Source organism: Bombina bombina, chromosome 3, assembly GCF_027579735.1.
Source record: "Bombina bombina isolate aBomBom1 chromosome 3, aBomBom1.pri, whole genome shotgun sequence".
Classification (NCBI taxonomy): domain Eukaryota; kingdom Metazoa; phylum Chordata; class Amphibia; order Anura; family Bombinatoridae; genus Bombina; species Bombina bombina.
The window spans coordinates 965,753,932-965,776,790 of NC_069501.1; the positions used below are offsets into that span (position 1 = coordinate 965,753,932).

The 22,859-nt window shown below is 40.3% G+C and overlaps 1 protein-coding gene and 1 pseudogene across 1 annotated transcript in view; both read left to right on the forward strand.

Moving 5' to 3' along the window:
• RB1 (RB transcriptional corepressor 1) overlaps positions 1 to 22,859 on the forward strand; it is a 1,127,793-nt gene that overhangs the window by 847,546 nt on the left and 257,388 nt on the right. The window lies entirely within an intron of this gene.
• On the forward strand, positions 20,849 to 20,975 carry LOC128655125 (uncharacterized; annotated as a pseudogene).

Consider the following 22,859-nt stretch of genomic DNA (forward strand, 5'->3'; position numbering starts at 1 on the left):
GCGGTCTCTTTCATATACTAAGATCTTGCTGCAGACATCACTCCTGAGGAGAGCGTTTCACTGTTAGCTGTCTGTGTCTAGGAGGTGGTGAGTGCCCCAGCCATTGGGAGTATTAAGGTGCCGTTTTTTAAAATAAAAACGTTTCTTTTTGATTGTCCTTCTGTGGGTATATACAAAGCTAAGGAGGACTCTGATACTACATTAGAAGGTTCCGCTCCTTCTGTACTGATTAATAATTCCTGTTTATATTGTGAGGAGGCTGTTGTTTGCCCGCCTGCTCAATTTTGTTCCATTTGCCTCAACACTGTTCTAAAGTCTAAAAAGGGAGACAAGCCTGCTAATACTCATAGCGCTATTAGCCCTTCTGAGCTGTCTACTTCTCAGGAATCTGGGTCCCGAGAAATTACTACCCTCTCTACATTACCCGCTCCACATGCAGTTCCCCGTGGCTCAAATAATCCTCCATCTGGAGGGGGCTTTTTTCCAATGGACTTTACCGCACAGTTACAATTTGCGGTGACTGCAGCACTGAGTGCCTTACCTCGCTCTAACAAACGCAAGAGAAAGGTTAAACAAAGTTCTCCTGACCTTGAGACATATTTAGCTACTATATCCCAGTTATCCGAGGATGAGTTAAACTCTGTAGCTTCAGAGGATGAACTTTCTAAGTCGGAGACTTCAGTTATTAAATCTCCTTCAGCGAAGGAACCCTCCTTTAGATTGAAAATTAAGCAATCTGCGTTTTTTTATTTAAGGAGGTTCTGTCTACTTTAGAGGTTCCAGAGGCTACACTCCCTGAGGAGCCCAAGACCCCTAAATTAGACAGGGTTTACAAAGATAGGAAGGTCCGTCAGACTTTTCCTGTGCCAGTTAAGTTGGCAAATATTATTAGTAATAAATGGGAAAGAGTAGGAACTTCTTTTTCCCTAAGTCTAATTTAAAAAATTATTCCCGGTCCCTGACTCTTAATTAGATTTGTGGGGATCCATCCCAAAGGTGGATGGCACTATTTCCACACTGGCTAAGCATACTACTTTCCATCTGAAGGATAGTTCTTCGTTTAGAAAGCCTATGAATAAGAAAATGTAAACTTTTTCTGAGGAAGATGTTTCAACATACAGGGTTTTTATTTCAACCGGCGGCAGCTGTAGCCGCGGTTGCTGGAGCAGCTACCTACTGATGCGAGAGCTCATTGAGGTGGAGACTCCCCTCAAGGATATTCAGGAGAGAATTAAGGCATTGAGAATTGCTAATTCCTTCATCTGTGATGTGAATATACAGATTCGCATAAATACAAAAGCTACTGGCTTAGCGGTTCTAGCCCGCCAGGCTCTCTGGGTGAAGTCTTGGTCTGCAGATATGACTTCTAAATCCAGACTCCTTTCTCTTGCTTTCAAGGGGAAGATTTTATTTGGTCCAGGGCTGGACTCCATTATCTCTACGGTTACTGGAGGGAAAGGTGCCTTCCTACCACAAGATAAGAAGAATAGGCCTAAGGGACGGCAACTGTCTAATTTTCGTTCCTCTCGTGCTGACAAGTCGCAATGACAGCAGTCCTCTTCCAAGTCTGGGCAGCCCAAGAGTACTTGGAAGCTCGATCACTCCTGGAATAAGTCTAAAAAGACTAAGAAGCCCACTGAGAACACGTAGGACGTGGTTTGCGGATCTGGTGGGAATGTCCTCATCTCCTCAGCGGAGGTTACCTTGTTGCAGAGATCTGCTGATACAGGGTCCCTTTGTTAATTAAAATCTAGATTCTCTGAGGTTGACTGCGTGGAGATTGAACGCTTAGTCTTAGCCAAAAGAGGGTTCTCTGAGAGTGTTATCGACACTCTGGTTCAAGCTCGTAAGCCAGTTACTAGTCATATCCACCATAAAGTGTGGAGGACTTACTTGTTCTGGTGTGAGAAGCGTGGCTTTTCCTGGGATAAAGTTAAGGTTGCCAGAATTTTATCTTTCCTCCATGATGGACTGGAAAAGGGCCTATCTGCTAGTTCCCTGAAGAGACAGATATCGGCCCTGTCGGTGTTACTGCACAAAAGATTAGCTGAGCTTCCGGATGTACAGTCCTTTAAGGCTCTGGCTAGGATCAGACCCGTGTTTAGATCTGGGGCTCCACCTTGGAGCCTCAATCTTATTCTTAGTGTTTTGCAGCAGGCCCTGTCTGAGCCTATGCATACTGTTGACATTAAATTGTTATCTTGGAAGGTTCTTTTATTGTTGGCTTTTGCCTCTATTTTGAAATGTGATCCCCCTTATCTGTTTTTTAATGCTGATATGGTGGTTTTACGCACTAAACTAGGGTTCCTCCCTGGTATCGAATCGTAACATTAATCAAGACATTTTTGTCCCTTTCTTGTGTCCTAATCCTCCTTCAGCGAAGGAACATTTGCTTCATAAGCTAGATGTGGTTAGTGCCTTGAAGTTCTATCTTCAGGCTAATATGGAATTCAGACACTCTTCCTCTTTGTCATTTATACAGGGAAGCGTAAAGGGCAGAAAGCTACTACAACTTCTCTATCTTTCTGGTTGAGGAGTGTCATCCTCTTATTTTAAGACAGCGGGACGACAGCCTCCTGAAGAGACACTCTTCCTCTGTCATTTATACAGGGAAGCGTAAAGGGCAGAAAGCTACTACGACTTTATCTTTCTGGTTGAGGAGTGTCATCCTCTTATTTTAAGACAGCGGGATGACAGCCTCCTGAGGGGATAATGACTCATTCCACTAGAGCTGTGGCTTCCTCTTGGGCTTTTAAGAACGAAGCCTCAATGGATCAAATTTGTAAGACGGCTACCTGGTCCTCCTTACACACTTTTTCTAAATTTTACAAGTTTGATGTGTTTGCTTCCGCTGAAGCAGCTTTCGGGAGAAAAGTTTTGCAGGCTGTGGTGCCCTCAGAATAGGGTCCGCCTCTTTTCTGTTCCCTCCCGTTATTCATTCAGTGTCCTCTGGAGCTTGGGTATAGTTTTCCCAACAGTAATTAATGAAGTTGTGGACTCTCCCTGCCTTATGGAAGGAAAACATAATTTATGCTTACCAGATAAATTCCTTTCCTTCCTGGCAGGGAGAGTCCACAACCCCGCCCATATTTTCTCCTGTTAAGTGTGGTCAGTCCACGGGTCATCATTACTTCTGGGATATTATCTCCTCCCCTACAGGAAGTGCAAGAGGATTCACCCAGCAGAGCTGCTATATAGCTCTTCCCCTCTACGTCACCTCCAGTCATTCTCTTGCACCCAACGAATAGATAGGATGTGTGAGAGGACTGTGGTGATTTTAATTAGTTTATTACCTTCAATCAAAAGTTTGTTATTTTATAATAGCACCGGAGTGTGTTATTCATTCTCTGGTAGAATTTGAAGAAGAATCTACCTGAGTTTTTTCTATGATTTTAGCCGGAGTAGTTAAGATCATATTGCTGTTTCTCGGCCATCTGAGGAGAGGTAAACTTCAGATCAGGGGACAGCGGGCAGATTAATCTGCAAAGAGGTATGTAGCAGTTTATTATTTTCTGACATGGAATTGATGAGAAAATCCTGCCATACCGTTATAATGTAAACTCAGCCTTAAATGCAGTAGATGTAGCTGGTATCAGGCTGTCATGTATGTATATTTTACACTTCAGTATTCTGGGGAATGGTACTTCACTGGATTTATACTGTATGCATAGACTTAACCTAATTTGCAGGGACTTGCAATAGGTTTAAATAACAATTAATTTATTGAGGTTAAACGTTTTTTTGCTGGCATGTAAAATCGTTTATTTCTCTGAGGTACTGGGTGAAAAAATGTTTTGGGCACTATTTTTCCACTTGGCAATAGTTTTGTTTAAATTAAAGCAGTTTACTGATCTCTCTCACTGTTATGTGTGAGGGGGAGGGGCCATTTTTAGCGCTTTTACTACGCATCAAAAAACTCAGTCAGAAGTTAATTTTCTTCCTGCATGATCCGGTTCATCTCTACAGAACTCAGGGATCTCCAAAGCTTGTTTTGAGGGAGGTAATCATTCACAGCAGAGCTGTGAAGATTGTAGTTGACTGTGATAAAAAACGTTTATTTGTGTATTTTTTCTGCTGTCAGGGTTAGTTATCCTTTGCTAATGGGAACAATCCTTTGCTAAAATTGTATATTTCTTACAAAGATTTGATGCTATAACTTATTTATTTTCAACTGTCATAATTTTTTCTGTGCTTCTTATAGGCACAGTTCGTTTTCACATTATTGTAAATTACTTGAAAAGCATTTCCAAGTTGCTAGTTTATTGCTAGTGTGTTAAACATGTCTGATTCAGAGGAAGATACATGTGCTATATGTGCTAATGCCAAAGTGGAGCCCAATAGAAATTTATGTACTAATTGTATTGATGTTACTTTAAATAAAAGTCAATCTGTACAAACTGAACATATTTCACCAAACAACGAGGGGAGAGTTATGCCGACTAACTCGCCTCACGTGTCAGTACCTGCATCTCCCGCTCGGGAGGTGCGTGATTTTGTAGCGCCGAGTACATATGGGCGGCCATTTCAAATCACATTACAGGATATGGCTACTGTTATGACTGAAGTTTTGGCTAAATTACCAGAACTTAGAGGCAAGCGTGATCACTCTGGGGTGAGAACAGAGTGCGCTGATAATATTAGGGCCATGTCAGACACTGCGTCACAGGTGGCAGAACATGAGGACGGAGAACTTCATTCTGTGGGTGACGGTTCTGATCCAAACAGACTGGATTCAGATATTTCAAATTTTAAATTTAAGCTGGAAAACCTCCGTGTATTACTAGGGGAGGTGTTAGCGGCTCTGAATGATTGTAACACAGTTGCAATACCAGAGAAAATGTGTAGGTTGGATAAATATTTTGCGGTACCGGCGAGTACTGATGTTTTTCCTATACCTAAGAGACTTACTGAAATTGTTACTACGGAGTGGGATAGGCCCGGTGTGCCGTTCTCACCTCCTCCGATATTTAGAAAAATGTTTCCAATAGACGCCACCACACGGGACTTATGGCAAACGGTCCCTAAGGTGGAGGGAGCAGTTTCTACTTTAGCTAAGCGTACCACTATCCCGGTGGAGGATAGCTGTGCTTTTTCAGATCCAATGGATAAGAAATTAGAGGGTTACCTTAAGAAAATGTTTGTTCAACAAGGTTTTATATTGCAACCTCTTGCATGTATTGCGCCTGTCACGGCTGCAGCAGCATTTTGGTTTGAGTCTCTGGAAGAGACACTTCAATCATCTACACTAGATGAGATTACAGACAAACTTAAAGCCCTTAAGTTAGCTAACTCATTTATTTCAGATGCCGTAGTACATTTAACTAAACTTACGGCTAAGAATTCCGGATTTGCCATTCAGGCACGCAGAGCACTGTGGCTAAAATCCTGGTCAGCTGATGTTACTTCTAAATCTAAATTGCTTAATATACCTTTCAAAGGGCAGACCTTATTCGGGCCCGGGTTGAAAGAGATTATCGCTGACATTACAGGAGGTAAAGGCCATGCCCTGCCTCAGGACAAAGCCAAACCTAGGGCTAGACAGTCTAATTTTCGTTCCTTTCGTAATTTCAAAGCAGGAACTGCATCAACTTCCTCTGCACCAAAACAGGAAGGAGCTGTTGCTCGCTACATACAAGGCTGGAAACCTAACCAGTCCTGGAACAAGGGCAAGCAGGCCAGGAAACCTGCTGCTGCCCCTAAGACAGCATGAATCGAGGGCCCCCGATCCGGGACCGGATCTAGTAGGGGGCAGACTTTCTCTCTTCGCCCAGGCTTTGGGCAAGAGATGTTCAGGATCCCTGGGCGTTAGAGATCATATCTCAGGGATACCTTCTGGACTTCAAATCCTCTCCCCCAAGAGGGAGATTTCATCTGTCAAGGTTGTCAACAAACCAAATAAAGAAAGAAGCGTTCCTACGCTGCGTACAAGATCTTTTATTAATGGGAGTGATCCATCCAGTTCCGCGGTCGGAACAAGGACAAGGGTTTTACTCAAATCTGTTTGTAGTTCCCAAAAAAGAGGGAACTTTCAGGCCAATCTTGGATTTAAAGATCCTAAACAAATTCCTAAGAGTTCCATCGTTCAAGATGGAAACTATTCGAACAATTTTGCCCATGATCAAAGAGGGTCAGTACATGACCACAGTGGATTTAAAGGATGCTTACCTTCACATACCGATTCACAGAAATCATTACCGGTATCTAAGGTTTGCCTTTCTAGACAGGCATTACCAGTTTGTAGCTCTTCCGTTCGGATTGGCTACGGCTCCAAGAATCTTCACAAAGGTTCTGGGTACTCTTCTGGCGGTACTAAGACCACGAGGAATTTCGGTAGCTCCGTACCTAGACGACATTCTGATACAAGCTTCAAGCTTTCAAACTGCCAAGTCTCATACAGAGTTAGTACTGGCATTTCTAAGGTCGCATGGATGGAAGGTGAACGAAAAGAAGAGTTCTCTCTTTCCACTCACAAGAGTTCCCTTCTTAGGGACTCTGATAGATTCTGTAGAAATGAAGATTTACCTGACAGAAGACAGGTTAACAAAGCTTCAAAATGCATGCCGTGTCCTTCATTCCATTCAACACCCGTCAATAGCTCAATGCATGGAGGTGATCGGCTTAATGGTAGCGGCAATGGACATAGTACCTTTTGCACGCCTACATCTCAGACCGCTGCAATTGTGCATGCTAAGTCAGTGGAATGGGGATTACTCAGATTTGTCCCCCACTCTGAATCTGAATCAAGAGACCAGAAATTCTCTTCTATGGTGGCTTTATCGGCCACACCTGTCCAGGGGGATGCCATTCAGCAGGCCAGACTGGACAATTGTAACAACAGACGCCAGCCTACTAGGTTGGGGCGCTGTCTGGAATTCTCTGAAGGCTCAGGGACTATGGAATCGGGAGGAGAGTCTCCTTCCAATAAACATTCTGGAATTGAGAGCAGTTCTCAATGCCCTTCTGGCTTGGCCCCAGTTAACAACTCGGGGGTTCATCAGGTTTCAGTCGGACAACATCACGACTGTAGCTTACATCAACCATCAGGGAGGGACAAGAAGCTCCCTAGCAATGATGGAAGTATCAAAGATAATTCGCTGGGCAGAGTCTCACTCTTGCCACCTGTCTGCAATCCACATCCCGGGAGTGGAGAACTGGGAGGCGGATTTCTTAAGTCGTCAGACTTTTCATCCGGGGGAGTGGGAACTTCATCCGGAGGTCTTTGCCCAGATACTTCGACGTTGGGGCAAACCAGAGATAGATCTCATGGCGTCTCGTCAGAACGCCAAGCTTCCTCGCTACGGGTCCAGATCCAGGGATCCGGGAGCGGTTCTGATAGATGCTTTGACAGCACCTTGGACCTTCGGGATGGCTTATGTGTTTCCACCCTTCCCGATGCTTCCTCGATTGATTGCCAGAATCAAACAGGAGAGAGCATCAGTGATTCTAATAGCGCCTGCATGGCCACGCAGGACTTGGTATGCAGATCTAGTGGACATGTCATCCTGTCCGCCTTGGTCTCTACCTCTGAAACAGGACCTTCTGATCCAGGGTCCATTCAAACATCAAAATCTAACTTCTCTGAAGCTGACTGCTTGGAAATTGAACGCTTGATTTTATCAAAACGTGGTTTTTCTGAGCCAGTTATTGATACCTTAATACAGGCTAGGAAGCCTGTTACCAGAAGGATTTACCATAAAATATGGCGTAAATACTTATATTGGTGCGAATCCAAGAGTTACTCATGGAGTAAGGTTAGGATTCCAAGGATATTGTCTTTTCTACAAGAAGGTTTAGAAAAGGGGTTATCCGCTAGTTCTTTGAAGGGACAGATTTCAGCTCTGTCCATTCTTTTACACAAACGTCTGTCAGAAGTTCCGGACGTTCAAGCTTTTTGTCAGGCTTTAGCTAGGATCAAGCCTGTGTTTAAAACTGTTGCTCCGCCATGGAGTTTGAACTTAGTTCTTAATGTTTTACAGGGTGTTCCGTTTGAACCCCTTCATTCCATTGATATCAAGTTGTTATCTTGGAAAGTTCTGTTTTTAATGGCTATTTCCTCGGCTCGAAGAGTTTCTGAGTTATCTGCCTTACATTGTGATTCTCCTTATCTGATTTTTCATTCAGACAAGGTAGTTCTGCGTACTAAACCTGGGTTCCTATCTAAGGTGGTCACTAACAGGAATATCAATCAAGAGATTGTTGTTCCATCTTTGTGTCCTAATCCTTCCTCGAAGAAGGAACGTCTGCTACACAATCTAGATGTAGTCCGTGCCCTGAAATTTTATCTACAGGCAACTAAGGATTTTCGTCAAACGTCTTCCCTGTTTGTCGTTTATTCTGGTCAGAGGAGAGGTCAAAAAGCTTCGGCTACCTCTCTCTCTTTTTGGCTTCGTAGCATAATACGATTAGCCTATGAGACTGCTGGACAGCAGCCTCCTGAAAGAATTACAGCTCATTCTACTAGAGCTGTGGCTTCCACTTGGGCCTTTAAGAATGAGGCTTCTGTTGAACAGATTTGCAAGGCTGCAACTTGGTCTTCTCTTCATACTTTTTCCAAATTTTACAAATTTGACACTTTTGCTTCTTCGGAAGCTGTTTTTGGGAGAAAGGTTCTTCAGGCAGTGGTTCCCTCCGTATAAAGAGCCTGCCTGTCCCTCCCGTCATCCGTGTACTTTTGCTTTGGTATTGGTATCCCAGAAGTAATGATGACCCGTGGACTGACCACACTTAACAGGAGAAAACAAAATTTATGCTTACCTGATAAATTAATTTCTCCTATAGTGTGGTCAGTCCACGGCCCGCCCTGTTTTTTTATGGGAGGCTAAAAAATTTTTTGGATTATACTCCAGTCACCACTACACCCTTGGGCTTCTCCTTTCTCGTTGGTCCTTTGGTCGAATGACTGGAGGTGACGTAGAGGGGAGGAGCTATATAGCAGCTCTGCTGGGTGAATCCTCTTGCACTTCCTGTAGGGGAGGAGATAATATCCCAGAAGTAATGATGACCCGTGGACTGACCACACTACAGGAGAAATTAATTTATCAGGTAAGCATAAATTTTGTTTTTTTATGGACGGCTCCCTTTTTATATTATTCTTCTGGCACCTTTTATACCCTGATGTTTCTCAACAGTAAGGAATGAAGTTGTGGACTCTCCCTGCCAGGAAGAAAAGGAATTTATCTGGTAAGCATAAATTGTTTTTTTGCAGTGTGTACCGACAGACACAGTTGCCTAGCTAGTATACCCACACAGCAGCCAGGGTCAGCCTATTGTCCCCTTTTCCTTGCAGTAGGAAAGGAACATTACTCTCTATTTAGGTAATCATGTAAAGAACTGAAAAAAATACCCTTCTCTGGTTGTTGGGGCAGTTAATTCAAAAGAATTCTGATGTTAAAGGGGCATTGATATGACCATTATTAAAGTGCAGCATGTATAAAACGTTGATTTCTTTTTGTTTGCCTGAACAAAATAAAGTAAAACTTTACATTTTGAATTAATCTAATACAGCATTATCAGATGTTTATTTCCTGCATCTGCTCTTTGGTTGATTGATACAAATCCTCCATTGTATGTAACATCACTGAACATTAAGAGGAAGTACCTATCTTCCAATTAGCATTCAAAGTATGCAAACAATACTGCAATTTTCAACAGCTTTCTCATATAGATTACAGTAAATATTCAAATGGCAGTGTCCCTTTAAACTTCAGATAGAATCATACACACTTTCTGAAGCGCCAGTTACAACTGAGCCTGTGCAAGAGTTCACAGTGTATACATTTATAAATTTGTGATTAGCCGATGGCTGTCACATGGTACAGGGGGGCTGGAAAAATGAAGTAAATATTTTAATTTGTAAGAAAAAAATTAAGTGCTATTGTATTGCCATTGTATTATGCACTTGCTGGTTTTGCAATCCTATGGTATTTAAGGGTTCTTTAAAGTTCTAAAACCAGCACAAAAGGAGGACCCATCTTTAGTTGCCTAATAATAATGATCTAGTTAGTCAAGACAGTGATTCATCCTCCATTCATGACAACACCCAGTTGTGATGATTTATATATTGCAGCATCCAGTATCTTATCAACATAAGCTTAGTTCTGATATAATGCATGAGGCTGAAACAGCAAAACAATGCAAATCTTCTATAACATTTTCACAAAACATCCTAATGCTTTACAGGGGATGTTCCTAGAATATAAACTTTACTACCATTCTCTATATTTACTTTTTTACTTGTGTTGCTGAGATGCCTTTCAGCTTGAGGTGTCTTCCATGTGAATTCAATTGTGATTATTTAGCATTTTAAAGTGCATTGAATAATTCAATATTTTTATTGAGGAAAGTTTTCATACTGAATTGTCCTGTGGTAAATTTTGTTTTCCTGTTTGCTAATGTAATCTGAAGAATAAATTAATGTAAAATTACACCTGGCCACAGTTTCTTGTTTCCTGAAAGATAAATGGGTCAGAGCAGAGTCAGCCCTGACTTATCAAATTTAAATATGAAAGTGTTTTCATGTTTCCTTTGTCAGCAAATGCTGTAAAAAAAAAAAAAGTGTTTTTTTTCTCTTCTCAGTAGAACTAACTTCCTTTAGGAGCTCAGCACAATGGGCTGTATAGTGCAACTCTGTACATGAATAAAGTTGTTGTTTTCTTTCTAGTCCTGTAATCTCCGTTTAGTGAACCTATCCTTATACGTTTTTAATAATTTAGCTGAGCTGAAGTACATGAGAGTGAATTGCTATGGTTATTACAAACTCAGCATTGCAGTAACCATAGTAAGGTGAAGTCAGTTTCCACTCTACCCAATACTGCATATGATTTCCGTTAATATTTCTTTATCTCACATGCATTTTTGTGCTGAATACAGAGAATGAACAAAGCATTATGAAACATGCAATTACTACTAGTTTACTACTAAATGTGTGGGGTTTTTTTTTTTTTTTTTTCTTCTATATTTATTTATATTCCAATTCATGATGCAGCAACAATAAAAAGCATTAGGCAAAACATCATAACAAAATATGGCATTGCATAGGAAAAACAAATACATGAGCACATTGTCAAGTACATAACAAAGGAGATAATTTAGTCAACAGAAAAAAACAAGGTCATGGGAATTACACTTAAACTCCATACTTATACCAAATTAAAACTGCAATACCATATAGAGCTAAGACATTTCATAAAAAAAGATAAACAAAACTCATTATCAAATATATCAAGATAAGCTTAAGCACAGGATTATAATTAAACGAAAAAAGCAACAGCAATGGTAAACCTTAACTTTATGCCAGGACTTAATTTGCCAAAATGAACCAGCTAATTCTTTATCATGAATTGGAGATTTTACGAGAGTACATAAGGAAAAAAACAAAATGGGAAAAAAAGGGGGGGAGGGATACCTTGCATCGCACCCTCCCAGATTCCACCACCACCACCAAACATATTCAAGATTTGTTTTAATTATTTTCCACCCTTTCCCCTTCCTTCCATTACTTTCTTCACTTTTCTTAATTTCCTTATCCCTTTTTTAATACAAAGATGATGGGAATAAATCCCGTAATATTAAACTTTCAAAATAAGCAGTCCTATGGAATTGCTTAGTGAGTATATATTGTGTCGATATGGGATAGGACTGAATCATTTTTTTAGCCATTTCTTTAAAAAAGAGAATTATTTGCCTGTTATGCAAATTAGATGTACTGTATTGTTCAATTATAATCTGTGATTTAATTGCCTGAATTAATTGCCCAAAAGGAGGAGCTGTACGATTTTTTCCACTTTTTTAATCAAATTACATACAATCATGATGGCTGTATTGACAAGGTTACAATTCTGGTTGTTTGTAGCTTGATACAGCTGAAAAACATTTTTTTTGCCGCTATTACAAATTTATCCAGTGTATTTTTGTTTAACCAAAAATTAACTTTCTGCCAAAGCTGCATAATTTTCAGGCAGTACCAAAAGCAGTGAAGATCAGCTGCCGGAAAATGACATTTATAACAACTATCTTGACGGTCATGTGACCATCTAGCTAATCTAGTCGGTGTGATATATACATTTATTAAGAAGCTTTAAATTTGATTCTTTCCAGGAGGAAGAAAGGGAGGCCTTACGAACCCATTTAATACCCGTTTTAATTGTCAATATCCACATCCTCAAAACTCTTGACCCAATAAAGGGACATCTTGTCTAAACTTAACTGGCCTTGTTTTGCCAACAATATTTTATAGAGTAGCGAAATTGAGTAATTCCCTTCCCTGTAAAGATTAATATAGTCGCCAATTTTCCCAAATCGCTCCTTCCACTGACCTAAATTGCATCATCTTATGAATATAGTGATTAGACAATTGTAAGCCCACTTATTGAATATCTCAAACTGAATCCCAGGAAGACATTCCGGGTCACCTCTAATAGCTAGAAAAGCAGATATGTCAAAATTAATCTGCAATGTTGTACAGAATTGTTGCCAAGCTTTGACCACATTATATATACTAAACAACGTTTTAATAGCTTCAGGAAGTTGTGTATGTGGACAGTGCAAAATGGCTTTAAAGGAAAATGGGTGAATAAGCTTTTCTTCCATAGTTATATTGGTCAGGTAATCAGATAATAAGAGCTAATCTACTAATTGAAAAATTAAAGGATCTGATATCCGGAAATGCAAAACCACCAAACTCTGTCAACTGAGAGAGTCTAGATATAGATAAATTGTGCCTTTTCTCTTTCCAAATTTTTTTAGCACATTCCTTATTGAAACTCTTAATATCCCTATTTAGGATAAACAAGGGTACGTTATTCATGATGTATAGTAGCTACGGAAAAAGAATGGTTTTAATAATCATTACTTATTTTATTAGAAAAAAAGGGTGTATAATTGAGTTTATACCACATAATAGGATCTTTGTGGAAATGAATTCCCAAATATCTAAACTTTTCTACTTCTTTAAAATTATGTTGAGTATAACACTGGAATGATAAAGTACAGAGTGCATCCACGACTCAAGGTGAATCTAATATAATTTATTGCGAGCATACAAATAATTGCACTTACAAGAAAATAAAAATAGTAATGCCTTGATAAGAACGGGTCCGTAACAACAACTCAGGATGGTAAGTCCATGCAGGAATCGGCTAGAAACTCTCTGTCACCACATCCTGTAGGCTCCTTGCTTGATGTTTTTTCTCCGTGCTTTCCCAATCTTTGTGTGGCTGCTGTAATACTAGCGGATGTCCAGGCAAGCCCTTCTCACGTCTACGCGTTTCATCCTGCTCTTTAGGACTTTTTCAAGACTCTGAAGGCGACTGACATCTCCCGGCATGATCCTCTCCTATATACTCATTGGCCACTCCTCCAGCGTGATGCGTGCTGACGCAACCATTGTTTACCTACACACCTCCTTTAAACACGTGTATTGGAGATGCAGGGAAACTGATTTTGACCAACAAGCTTCCATCTATCGTTATGATGGCCCCGTACAGAGACAGTAAAGGGACCAAATGTGTGTGTGTTCTAATAATATCCAGTTATTTATATGAAAAACAAAACCACCTAAATTCTGTTTAGACAGAATGTTCTCTAGATTAAAAGGACAATAAACACATTGATATTTAAAGGGACAGTCTACACCAGAATTTTTATTGTTTTAAAAGATAGATAATCCCTTTATTACCCATTCCCCAGTTTTGCATAACCAACACAGTTATAATAATATACTTTTAACCTCTGTGATTATCTTGTATCTAAGCCTCTGCAAACTGCCCCTTTTTTCAGTTCTTTTGACAGACTTGCAGTCTAGCCAATCAGTGCCTGCTCCCAGATAACTTCACGTGCACGAGCACAGTGTTATCTATATGAAATACGTGAACTAACACCCTCTAGTGGTGAAAATCTGTTAAAATGCATTCTGAAAAGAGGTGGGCTTCAAGGTCTAAGAAATTAGCATATGAACCTCCTAGGTTAAGCTTTCAACTAAGAATACCAAGAGAACAAAGCAAAATTGGTGATAAAAGTAAATTGGAAAATTGTTTAAAATTACATGCTCTATCTGAATCATGAAAGTTTTTTGGCCTAGACTGTCCCTTTAAGTACAAAATATAGTTATGTGTTATAAAATAAGTTTGCATTTTGCTTTCATTATTCATTTTGTCTCTCTGAATAATTGTATATTTTCTAATTCTTAGAGCACCCTGCAAACTTCTCAAGGCTAATCCTGCTACACATATTTCCTTAAAGGGACACTGTACCCAAAATTTTCTTTCATGATTCAGATTGAGCATGAAATTTTAAGCAACTTTCTAATTTACTCCTATTATCAAATTTTCTTCATTCTCTTGGTATCTTTATTTGAAATGCAAGAATGTAAGTTTAGATGCCGGCCCATTTTTGGTGAACAACCTGGGTTGTCCTTGCTGATTGGTTGATAAATTCATCCGCCAATAAAAAAGTGCTGTCCAGAGTACTGAAACAACAAAAAAAAGCTTAGATGCCTTCTTTTTCAAATAATGATAGCAAGAGAACGAAGAAAAATTGATAATAGGAGTAAATTAGAAAGTTGCTTAAAATTGCATGCTCTTTCTGAATTACAAAAGAAAAAATTTGGGTTCAGTGTCCCTTTAATCTAACGGGTAACAACTGCAAAACAATTCACTCAACACTAACTTAAAGAGACAGTCTAGTCAAAATTAAACTTTAATGATTAAGATAGGAAATGCAATTTTAAACAACTTTACAATTCACTTTTATCATCAAATTTGCTGTGTTCTCTTTGTATTCTATGTTGAAAGCTAAATCTAGGTAGGCTCATATGCTAATTTCTAAAACCTTGAAGGGCACCCCTTATTTTAAAGCATTTGGCAGTTTTTCACAGCTAGAGGGCGTAATTTCATGTGTTTCATATAGATAACACTTTGACCACTCCCTGGATTTACAAGTGAGAGTGCACTGATTGGCTAAATACATGTCTGAAAAAAGAACTGAAATAAGGGGGCAGTCTGCAAAGGCTTAAATAGAAGGTAATCACAAAGGTAAAAAGTGTATTAATATGTGTTTTTTATGCAAAACAGGTGAATGGGTAATAAAGGGATTATCTATCTTTTTAAACAATAACAATTCTGGAGTAGACTGTCCCTTTATTGACAGTGAATAGGCTTGTTGTCTGCAGACTCAATTGGATTCTCCAAATAAAGCAAATGGTGGGTGGAGTTTGGCTGTTTATAACAACTGCAGCAAATTATTTGTTTTAAAAATGTTAAAACTTATCTGATATGTTATTCTATAGCAAGACAACAGAAATGTCTTGTAATTGCTATGTGTTTACTGTCCCTTTAAGAAAATGATTGAGTACCCCCAACCATCATAATAAAAACGTGTTAGTTAATGCACCTAGGCATTAATTACAACAATGTTGTAGAGGGCTGCACCCAGTGTTCACCAGCATTGGAGGCTGCTTTGACTGTTTATATCCCTTTATTCCACTTCGTTTAATTGTTGGAATAAAAAATCACTAAAAAATAGGTTATACTTTATAGAAATCATTGCAATATGTATTATCATTTTAAATGTATTTTACATTTTTTTATTTTTTTTTTAAATAATTTGTGAAGGGTCCATTACTTCCTGTCACAACTCGACACAAGGGGGGTGTGATCTGTAAAAGAAGTGTTTGCTAAGAGACATTTAATCTAGCTGTTATCTGTTTATTGTTCATGCCTAGTAGAAGATTTTTGCTGCAAAATCGTGTGACATTAAAACTCATGTTCTGTAATGTCTGCTCTCTTATCTAGCTACAAGCAATGGCTACACTTTTAGCAAGAAAACAAGTAAGTTGTTTGCTTGTTTTAATATAATTTGTTTATTTTTAATGTTACTTTGAATTAACTTTTACTAAAGGATCAGTGTTTCATATTCCTCTAACTCTGAATTTAGCCAGGTGGAAAACAATCCACCTGGATGCAGCGTAGGCAAACTTAATGCTTAAAAAAAAGACACAACCGCCCGCACAAAATAACTAAAAAAACACCTAACCTCCCGCAACAAGTATTAACAAACATCTAAATCCCCAACCGCCACATTGCAAAACAATAAGATAATTAACCCCTAATCCGCAAATAACATAATTAAAATATTAACGCCCACATCACAATAAACTTAATATATTAACCCCTATCCCGCCAACCCCCCAAAACGCAAATAACTAATTTAATTACTAAGCCCCCTAACCTAACACCCCCTAAATTAATCCCAATTACAATTAAAATAAAAAATCCTTACATTAAATTATTAAATAAAGTCTAACATTACAGAAAAAAATAAACAAAATTATCAAAAATAAAAATAATTATACCTAATCCCTATGAAAATAAGCCCCCGCCAAAAAAATAACCCCCCCATCTAAACTGCCAATAGCCCTTAAAATGGCATTCAGCTCTTTTTCTTCATAAACGGGGAGAGTCCACAGCTGCATTCATTACTTTGGGAATTTAGAACTTGGCCACTAAGAGGAGGCAAAGACACCCCAGCCAAAGGCTTAAATAGCTCTCCCACTTCCCTCATCCCCCACTCATTCTTTGCCTTTCGTCACAGGAGGTTGGCAGAGAAGGGTAGGAAGATTAAAAGGGATAGTAAACACCAAAAATGTTATTGTTTAAAAAAAAGAAAGATAATCTCTTTATCATTCCCCAGTTTTGCATAACCAACACTGTTACCTTGTATCTAAGCCTCTGCTGACTACCTCCTTATCTCAAATCTTTTGACAGTCTTGCATTTTAGCCATTTAGTGCTGACTCTTAAATAACTTCTTGTCCATGAGCACAGTGTTATCTATATGAAACACGTGAACTAACGCCCTCTAGCTGTGAAAAAGTGTCAAATCCAAAGGCGGCCTTCTAGGGCTTAGAAATTAGCATATGAGCCTACCTAGGTTTAGCTTTCAACTAAGAATACCAAGAGAACAAAGCAAATTTGATGATAAAAGAAAATTAGAAAGTTGTTTAAAATTACATGCCCTATCTAAATCATGAAACTTTAATTTGTACTTTACTGTCCCTTTAAAGATAGTCTATTATGGAGGGTAGTACTCTTCGAAATGGGACTGGAGTTTTAGGTAATCCTGTCAGCATCTCAGAGCAAGGATGAAAGTTAGAGTCCGGAGATGCAGGGAGAGTCTTTCTGCAAAACCATCCCGACTCATGTTAACAGCTCCCTAGCAATCAGAGTTGATGGCAGTGATGTGCAGTCACTAGAGGCAGGTGAGGCAGTGCTTCACCTCTCATATGGGCAAAAATATATATTTTTTTATGGGCTTTAAAAAAATAAAATAAAAAAATTGCAATTTTTTTCCCCAGCATTTTTTTTTCACAGATACATGTTGTGCAATGGAGAGGCACAAGCAGGTCTGCCCACCATTACACAACATGCTGCGCCATCTACTGGATGAAAGTGGTTAAGATCATTGCATGGCCCATAAGTGCTTTATTTGAGGCAGTCCTATTTGGGCTGAACCAATCCAGCGAGAGGCATTAGTAAGTGGAACATAGGGTTGGGGCTGGATGTTAAATCATATAAAACAAAACAAAAATGGAAAAAAACTACTTTCATATATTTTGTTGCTGTCCTGTGAAGCTTCCAGCTTTGCTAAAGTGAAAAAGAGAGTTCTGTATTCCCCCTCTAAGTGCAGTGGAATGTGCCACTGTCACTTCCTTAATACAGACAGAGGCAGAGCAGGAAGAGAGATGCAGTCAATGAGCAGTGTTTTAGCCACATCTTAGTAAGTTCTGCAACCTTAGATTTGACTGAAAGGGATTCTGTTAGTGAAAATTATAATTTAATGAATGTGGTTTAGTGTTTTTTGTTTTTTTTTACTCTTTAACAGCAGTTGAATGATCGTTTTTGTATTTTGTTTCCTCAACCTTTACACCCACTAACTTAACAGCTTGCCTTCACTTTCTGAACTCTCTGTAGCTCTGCTGTTTTATTACTTAAAAATGCAGTGGTTTCTCTCCCTCCCCCTTTGTGTGTGTCTCTCTCTCTATCTATCTATCCATCTCTCTCCTTATGTGTTGTCCTCCACCATGGTCTCTCTGTCTCTCTTCCTCCCCCTCTGACTCTCTCATCCCTTATGTGTATCTCTAACCCTCTGTGTTTGATTGTGTCTCTCTCTCTTTCTCTAACCCTCTGTGTGTGATTGTGTGTCTCTTTCTCTCTAACCCTCTGTGTGTGTCTCTCTCTCTCTCTCTAACCCTCTGTGTGTCTCTCTCTTTCTCTCTCTAACCCTCTGTGTGTGTGTGTGTGTGTGTGTCTCTCTCTCTCTCTCTCTCTAACCCTCTGTGTGTCTCTCTCTCTTTCTCTCTCTAACCCTCTGTGTGTCTCTCTCTCTCTTTCTCTCTCTAACCCTCTGTGTGTCTCTCTCTCTCTAACCCTCTGTGTGTGTCTCTCTCTTTCTCTCTCTTTCTCTCTCTAACCCTCTGTATGTGATTGTGTCTCTCTCTCTTTCTCTCTCTTTCTCTCTAACCCTCTGTGTCTCTCTCCCCCCGTCTCTCTCTCCCTTTGCTTGTCTGTGTTTCTGTCTACCTTTTATTTATTTAATTAATGAATTGGTAGTGCCATCTGATGGTGTGGCTTTATTTAAAGGGGTGGGGTCAAGCGCCCCACCATCTTTAAATTTCACCAGCCGCCACTGGATCAAGACATTTTTATATTTACTGAATAATGAAAGAATCTATAATCATAATTTGCAGCATTAAAGTAAAAAGTATGTTTTAAAAATATTTTAATGGGCATGGATTTCTAGATCTCATAAGCATTTTGTTATCTGGCATGTGTTTCTGTTACAATCCTTTAGACTAAAATCAGATGTTTACTAAGTTGACCAGTTTTCCTAGATACCATTTAAAGGGACATGAAACCCATATGTTTTCTTTCATGATTTAGAAAGAACATGCAATTTAAATAACTTTCCAATTTACATCTAATATCTAATTGTCTTCATTCTTTTGATATCCTTTGTTGAAAATCATATCTAAATATGCTCAGTAGCTGCTGATTGGTGGCTGCACATAGATACCTCATGTGATTGGCTCACCCATGTGCATTGCTATTTCTTCAACAAAGGATATCTAAAGAATGAAGGCGTATCCAAGCCACTGCCTCACCAGCCTCTGACGTCACTGCACGTCACTGGTTGATGGGTTTTGCTGCCTGCTTTCTTCACTCAAGTCCATGTCAGAAGCGAGGCTACTATCTGTCACACTTGAAGGACCGTGTTCCTGTTCCACGGCATAGATTCCGATAAGATCGTTTACATTACATTCACACATCAAAGTAAAATGAAACGAAGAAGTCAGGGTCTCAGTTGAACTCCTTTATCTTTATGGAATCAAAGGTTAATATCTCTGGAGGGTTATTGAACAGGGGAGACTTTTAATCATGTTTGTTATGTGATTCTATCTGCTAATGTGTAGTGACGCTTGGGCTCGTGGCTATATCGGAACATAACAGCCTTTTTTTTTGTCAGGCTGCGCGACTCTTGGCGTGATTTTCTCTGGCCTGCACCGTGTGCCTTGTGACTAGCCATGGTCACGTTCTGCACTCCATTTCCGTATTCCTGACCACGTGGCGACGGAGAGTCTGTTTCGCTAGTTGTCTGGGTCTCCGGAGGTGGTGAATGCCCCATCCCATTGGGGATGTAAAGTGTCATTTTTATTTTTTCTTCTATCCAAGTTATGGAGGATTCTGATATTTTGGATGTCTCTGATTCGGATTCTACTACTTGCAAAGAGTATGAGATGGCCCTGGTAATCCATGCCCATCAGTTATGTTCCGAATGCTGCTTTAGAGTGCTCTCTTCTCCCGCAACAGGGAACTTAGAGTCCGCCAAGCCATCCACCCCTGGGGATCCCGTGAGGCGCGTGCCCTAGAACCTTCCCTAGCTACGCAATCAGGTGTCTCTAATGCCGTTACCCCTTCTCCAGAAGGCGGCTTGTTTCCTCCAGAAGTTACGACACAGTTCCGCATGGCCATATCTATGGCATTGGCGCATTTACATCTTCCTGAGAGGGAGGGGTTGATGAAATACTGTCCGTGTTCGGTTAACCAGGGCTCGTCAGGCGTGGGTTCGTCTGGGTCAGATCAACCATCTGAGGAAGCGGTTTCCTCGGAAGCTTCAGGGGCTCAACCCTCTGGGTCGTTAGTCGCCCCGACAGAGGTAAGTCTTGCTTTTCTTTATAGACTGGCGCGCCTTCGTGTCCTATTGCGGCATGTTTTGGCGGTGCCGGAGGATCCGAATGGGTTGAGGGATCCTCTGTCTTTTTTGCCAGACGGCAAGCTGGGTTAGACGTGGGGGGAAGAAGTTAATCTCCTTGTCGTCTCCAATTTACTTTCTTTTTGGGTATCTTATTCCAGTCCTGAGCTTCGGGAGAATGGGGTATCTGATTGGCTGGTCCTGTTAGTGTGCCCATTCTTCTTGGGCGTTCACCTGCGTGTGCTGCCCTCTTTTTTCTTTGATCCGGTAGGATGTATTTATTTTTGAGGAGCTCATGTCTGTTGTATTTTTTCCGTTGGGAATCATTTCTTTTCTGGAATTTGATACTAGCGATTTTGTGGTCGCTTGGGCACTTCCGCGGAAGTTGCATGTTAAGGCGTTAGTACATTGTTATGTTTATAGTTCCTTTTGTCGATTCCTATTGGGGTTTCTATTTTTCTGTGGCCTGGGACAGTGCTGAGTGCCCTATGTAGCAGGCTGGTCCTGGTCGGGCGCTATTTTCTGTTCCTTAAGGTCTATATCATCCACGTAGTGCCAGTATAACTGGCTGGGTGGTGAGTTGCTCACACGGATGAGGAGTTCATTATACCCTGGTTTCTCTTCAGATCGAATAAAGCTTTCGCCTTTACTAAAGATTTCCATGGAGAGGAACATCCATCTTGGAAGGTTCTTTTTCTACTGGCTATTGCTTTGGCACACAGAGTATCTGAGATGGCTGCCTTGCAATGTGAGCCCCCTTACCAAGTATTCCATGCTGATAAGGCTGTTCTTTGTACTGGGGTAGGTTGTCTTCCTAAGGTTGTTTTAGATCGCAACATCAATCAGGAGATTGGGGTTCCTTCCTTGTGTCCTAATCCTTCTTCCTCAAAGGAGCCGTTACTTCATAATTTGGATGTGGTTCAAGTCTTGAAGTTCTATCTCCAAGGCTACAAAGGAGTTTAGACAGACTTCTTCTTTGTTTGTGGTCTATTCTGGGAAGTGTAAGGGACAGAAAGCCGCCTCCACTTCATTGTCCTTTCAGTTGAGAAGCATTATTCGCTTAGCTTATGAGACAGCGGGACATAAGCCTCCTCAGAGGATTAAAGGGACAGTCTAGTCCAAAATAAACTTTCATGATTCAGATAGGGCATGTAATTTTAAACAATTTTCCAATTTACTGTTATCACCAATTTTGCTTTGTTCTCTTGGTGTTCTTATTTGAAAGCTTAACCTAGGAGGTTCATATGCTAATTTCTTAGACCTTGAAGACCACCTCTTTTCAGAATGCATTTTAAGTTTTTCACCACTAGAGGGTGTTAGTTCATGTATTTCATATAGATAACACTGTGCTCATGCACGTGAAGTTACCTGGGAGCCAGCACTGATTGGCTAAACTGCAAGTCTGTCAAAAGAACTGAAATAAAGGGGCAGTTTGCAGAGGCTTAGATACAAGATAATCACAGAGGTTAAAAGTATATAAATATAACTGTGTTGGTTATGCAAAACTGGGGAATGGGTAATAAAGGGATTATCTATCTTTTAAAACAATAACAATTCTGGTGTAGACTGTCCCTTTAAGGCTCATTCAATTAGAGCTGTGGCTTCCTCTATGGATAAGATTTGTAGGGCAGCTACCTGGTCTTCCTTACATACCTTTTCTCAATTTTACAAGTTTGACCTTTTTACTTTGGCTGAAGCAGCTTTTGGGAGAAAGGTTTTACAGACTGTGGTGCCGTCAGAATAGGGTCCGCCTCTTTTTACCTTTCAGTTTCATTCAGTGTCCTCTAGAGCTTGGGTATATGTTTCCCACAAGTAAGGAATGAAGCCATGAACTTTCCTCATATTAAGAAGGAAAACATAAATTATGCTTACCAGATCATTTTCTTTCCTTCTGTATGATGAGCCCACGGCCCCCGCCTGTATTCTCCGTTGGGCGGACCTACATTTTTGTTTGTTCTTCTAGCACCATTTATACCCTGATATTTCTCCTACTGTTCCTTGTTCCCTCGGCAGAATGAATGGGGGATGAGGGAAGTGGGGGAGGTATTTAAGCCTTTGGCTGGGTTGTCTTTGCCTCCTCCTGGTGGTCAGGTTCAGCATTTCCCACAAGTAAGGAATGAAGCTGTGGACTCTCCTCATACAGAAGGAAAGGACATTATCTGGTAAGCATAATTTGTTTCCATCTAAAGGGAAGAAGAGTCCACGGCTTCATTCATTACTTTTGGTAATATAGAACCTGGCCACCAGGAGGAGGCAAAGACACCCCAGACAAAGGCTTAAATACCTCCCCCACTGTCCTCATCCCCCAGTCATTCTTTGCCTTTCGTCACAGTGCCGAAGATTTCGGAGTAGTCTCTTATGGAGGGTAGTACTCTTCGGAATGGGACTGGAGTTTTAAGTAGTCCTCTCAGCCCCTCTGTGAGAACCTGGATGAAAGTTAAAGTCCGGAGATGCAGGGAGAGTCTCTGCAAAACCATCTCAACTCATATTAACAGCTCCACAAGCAATCTGCATTGACGAGTTTCGCTGCCTGCTTTATGCACTCAAGTCTATGTCAGGAGCACTGCTTCTACCTGTCACACTTGAAGGGCCGTGTTCCTGTTCCACGGTATTGATT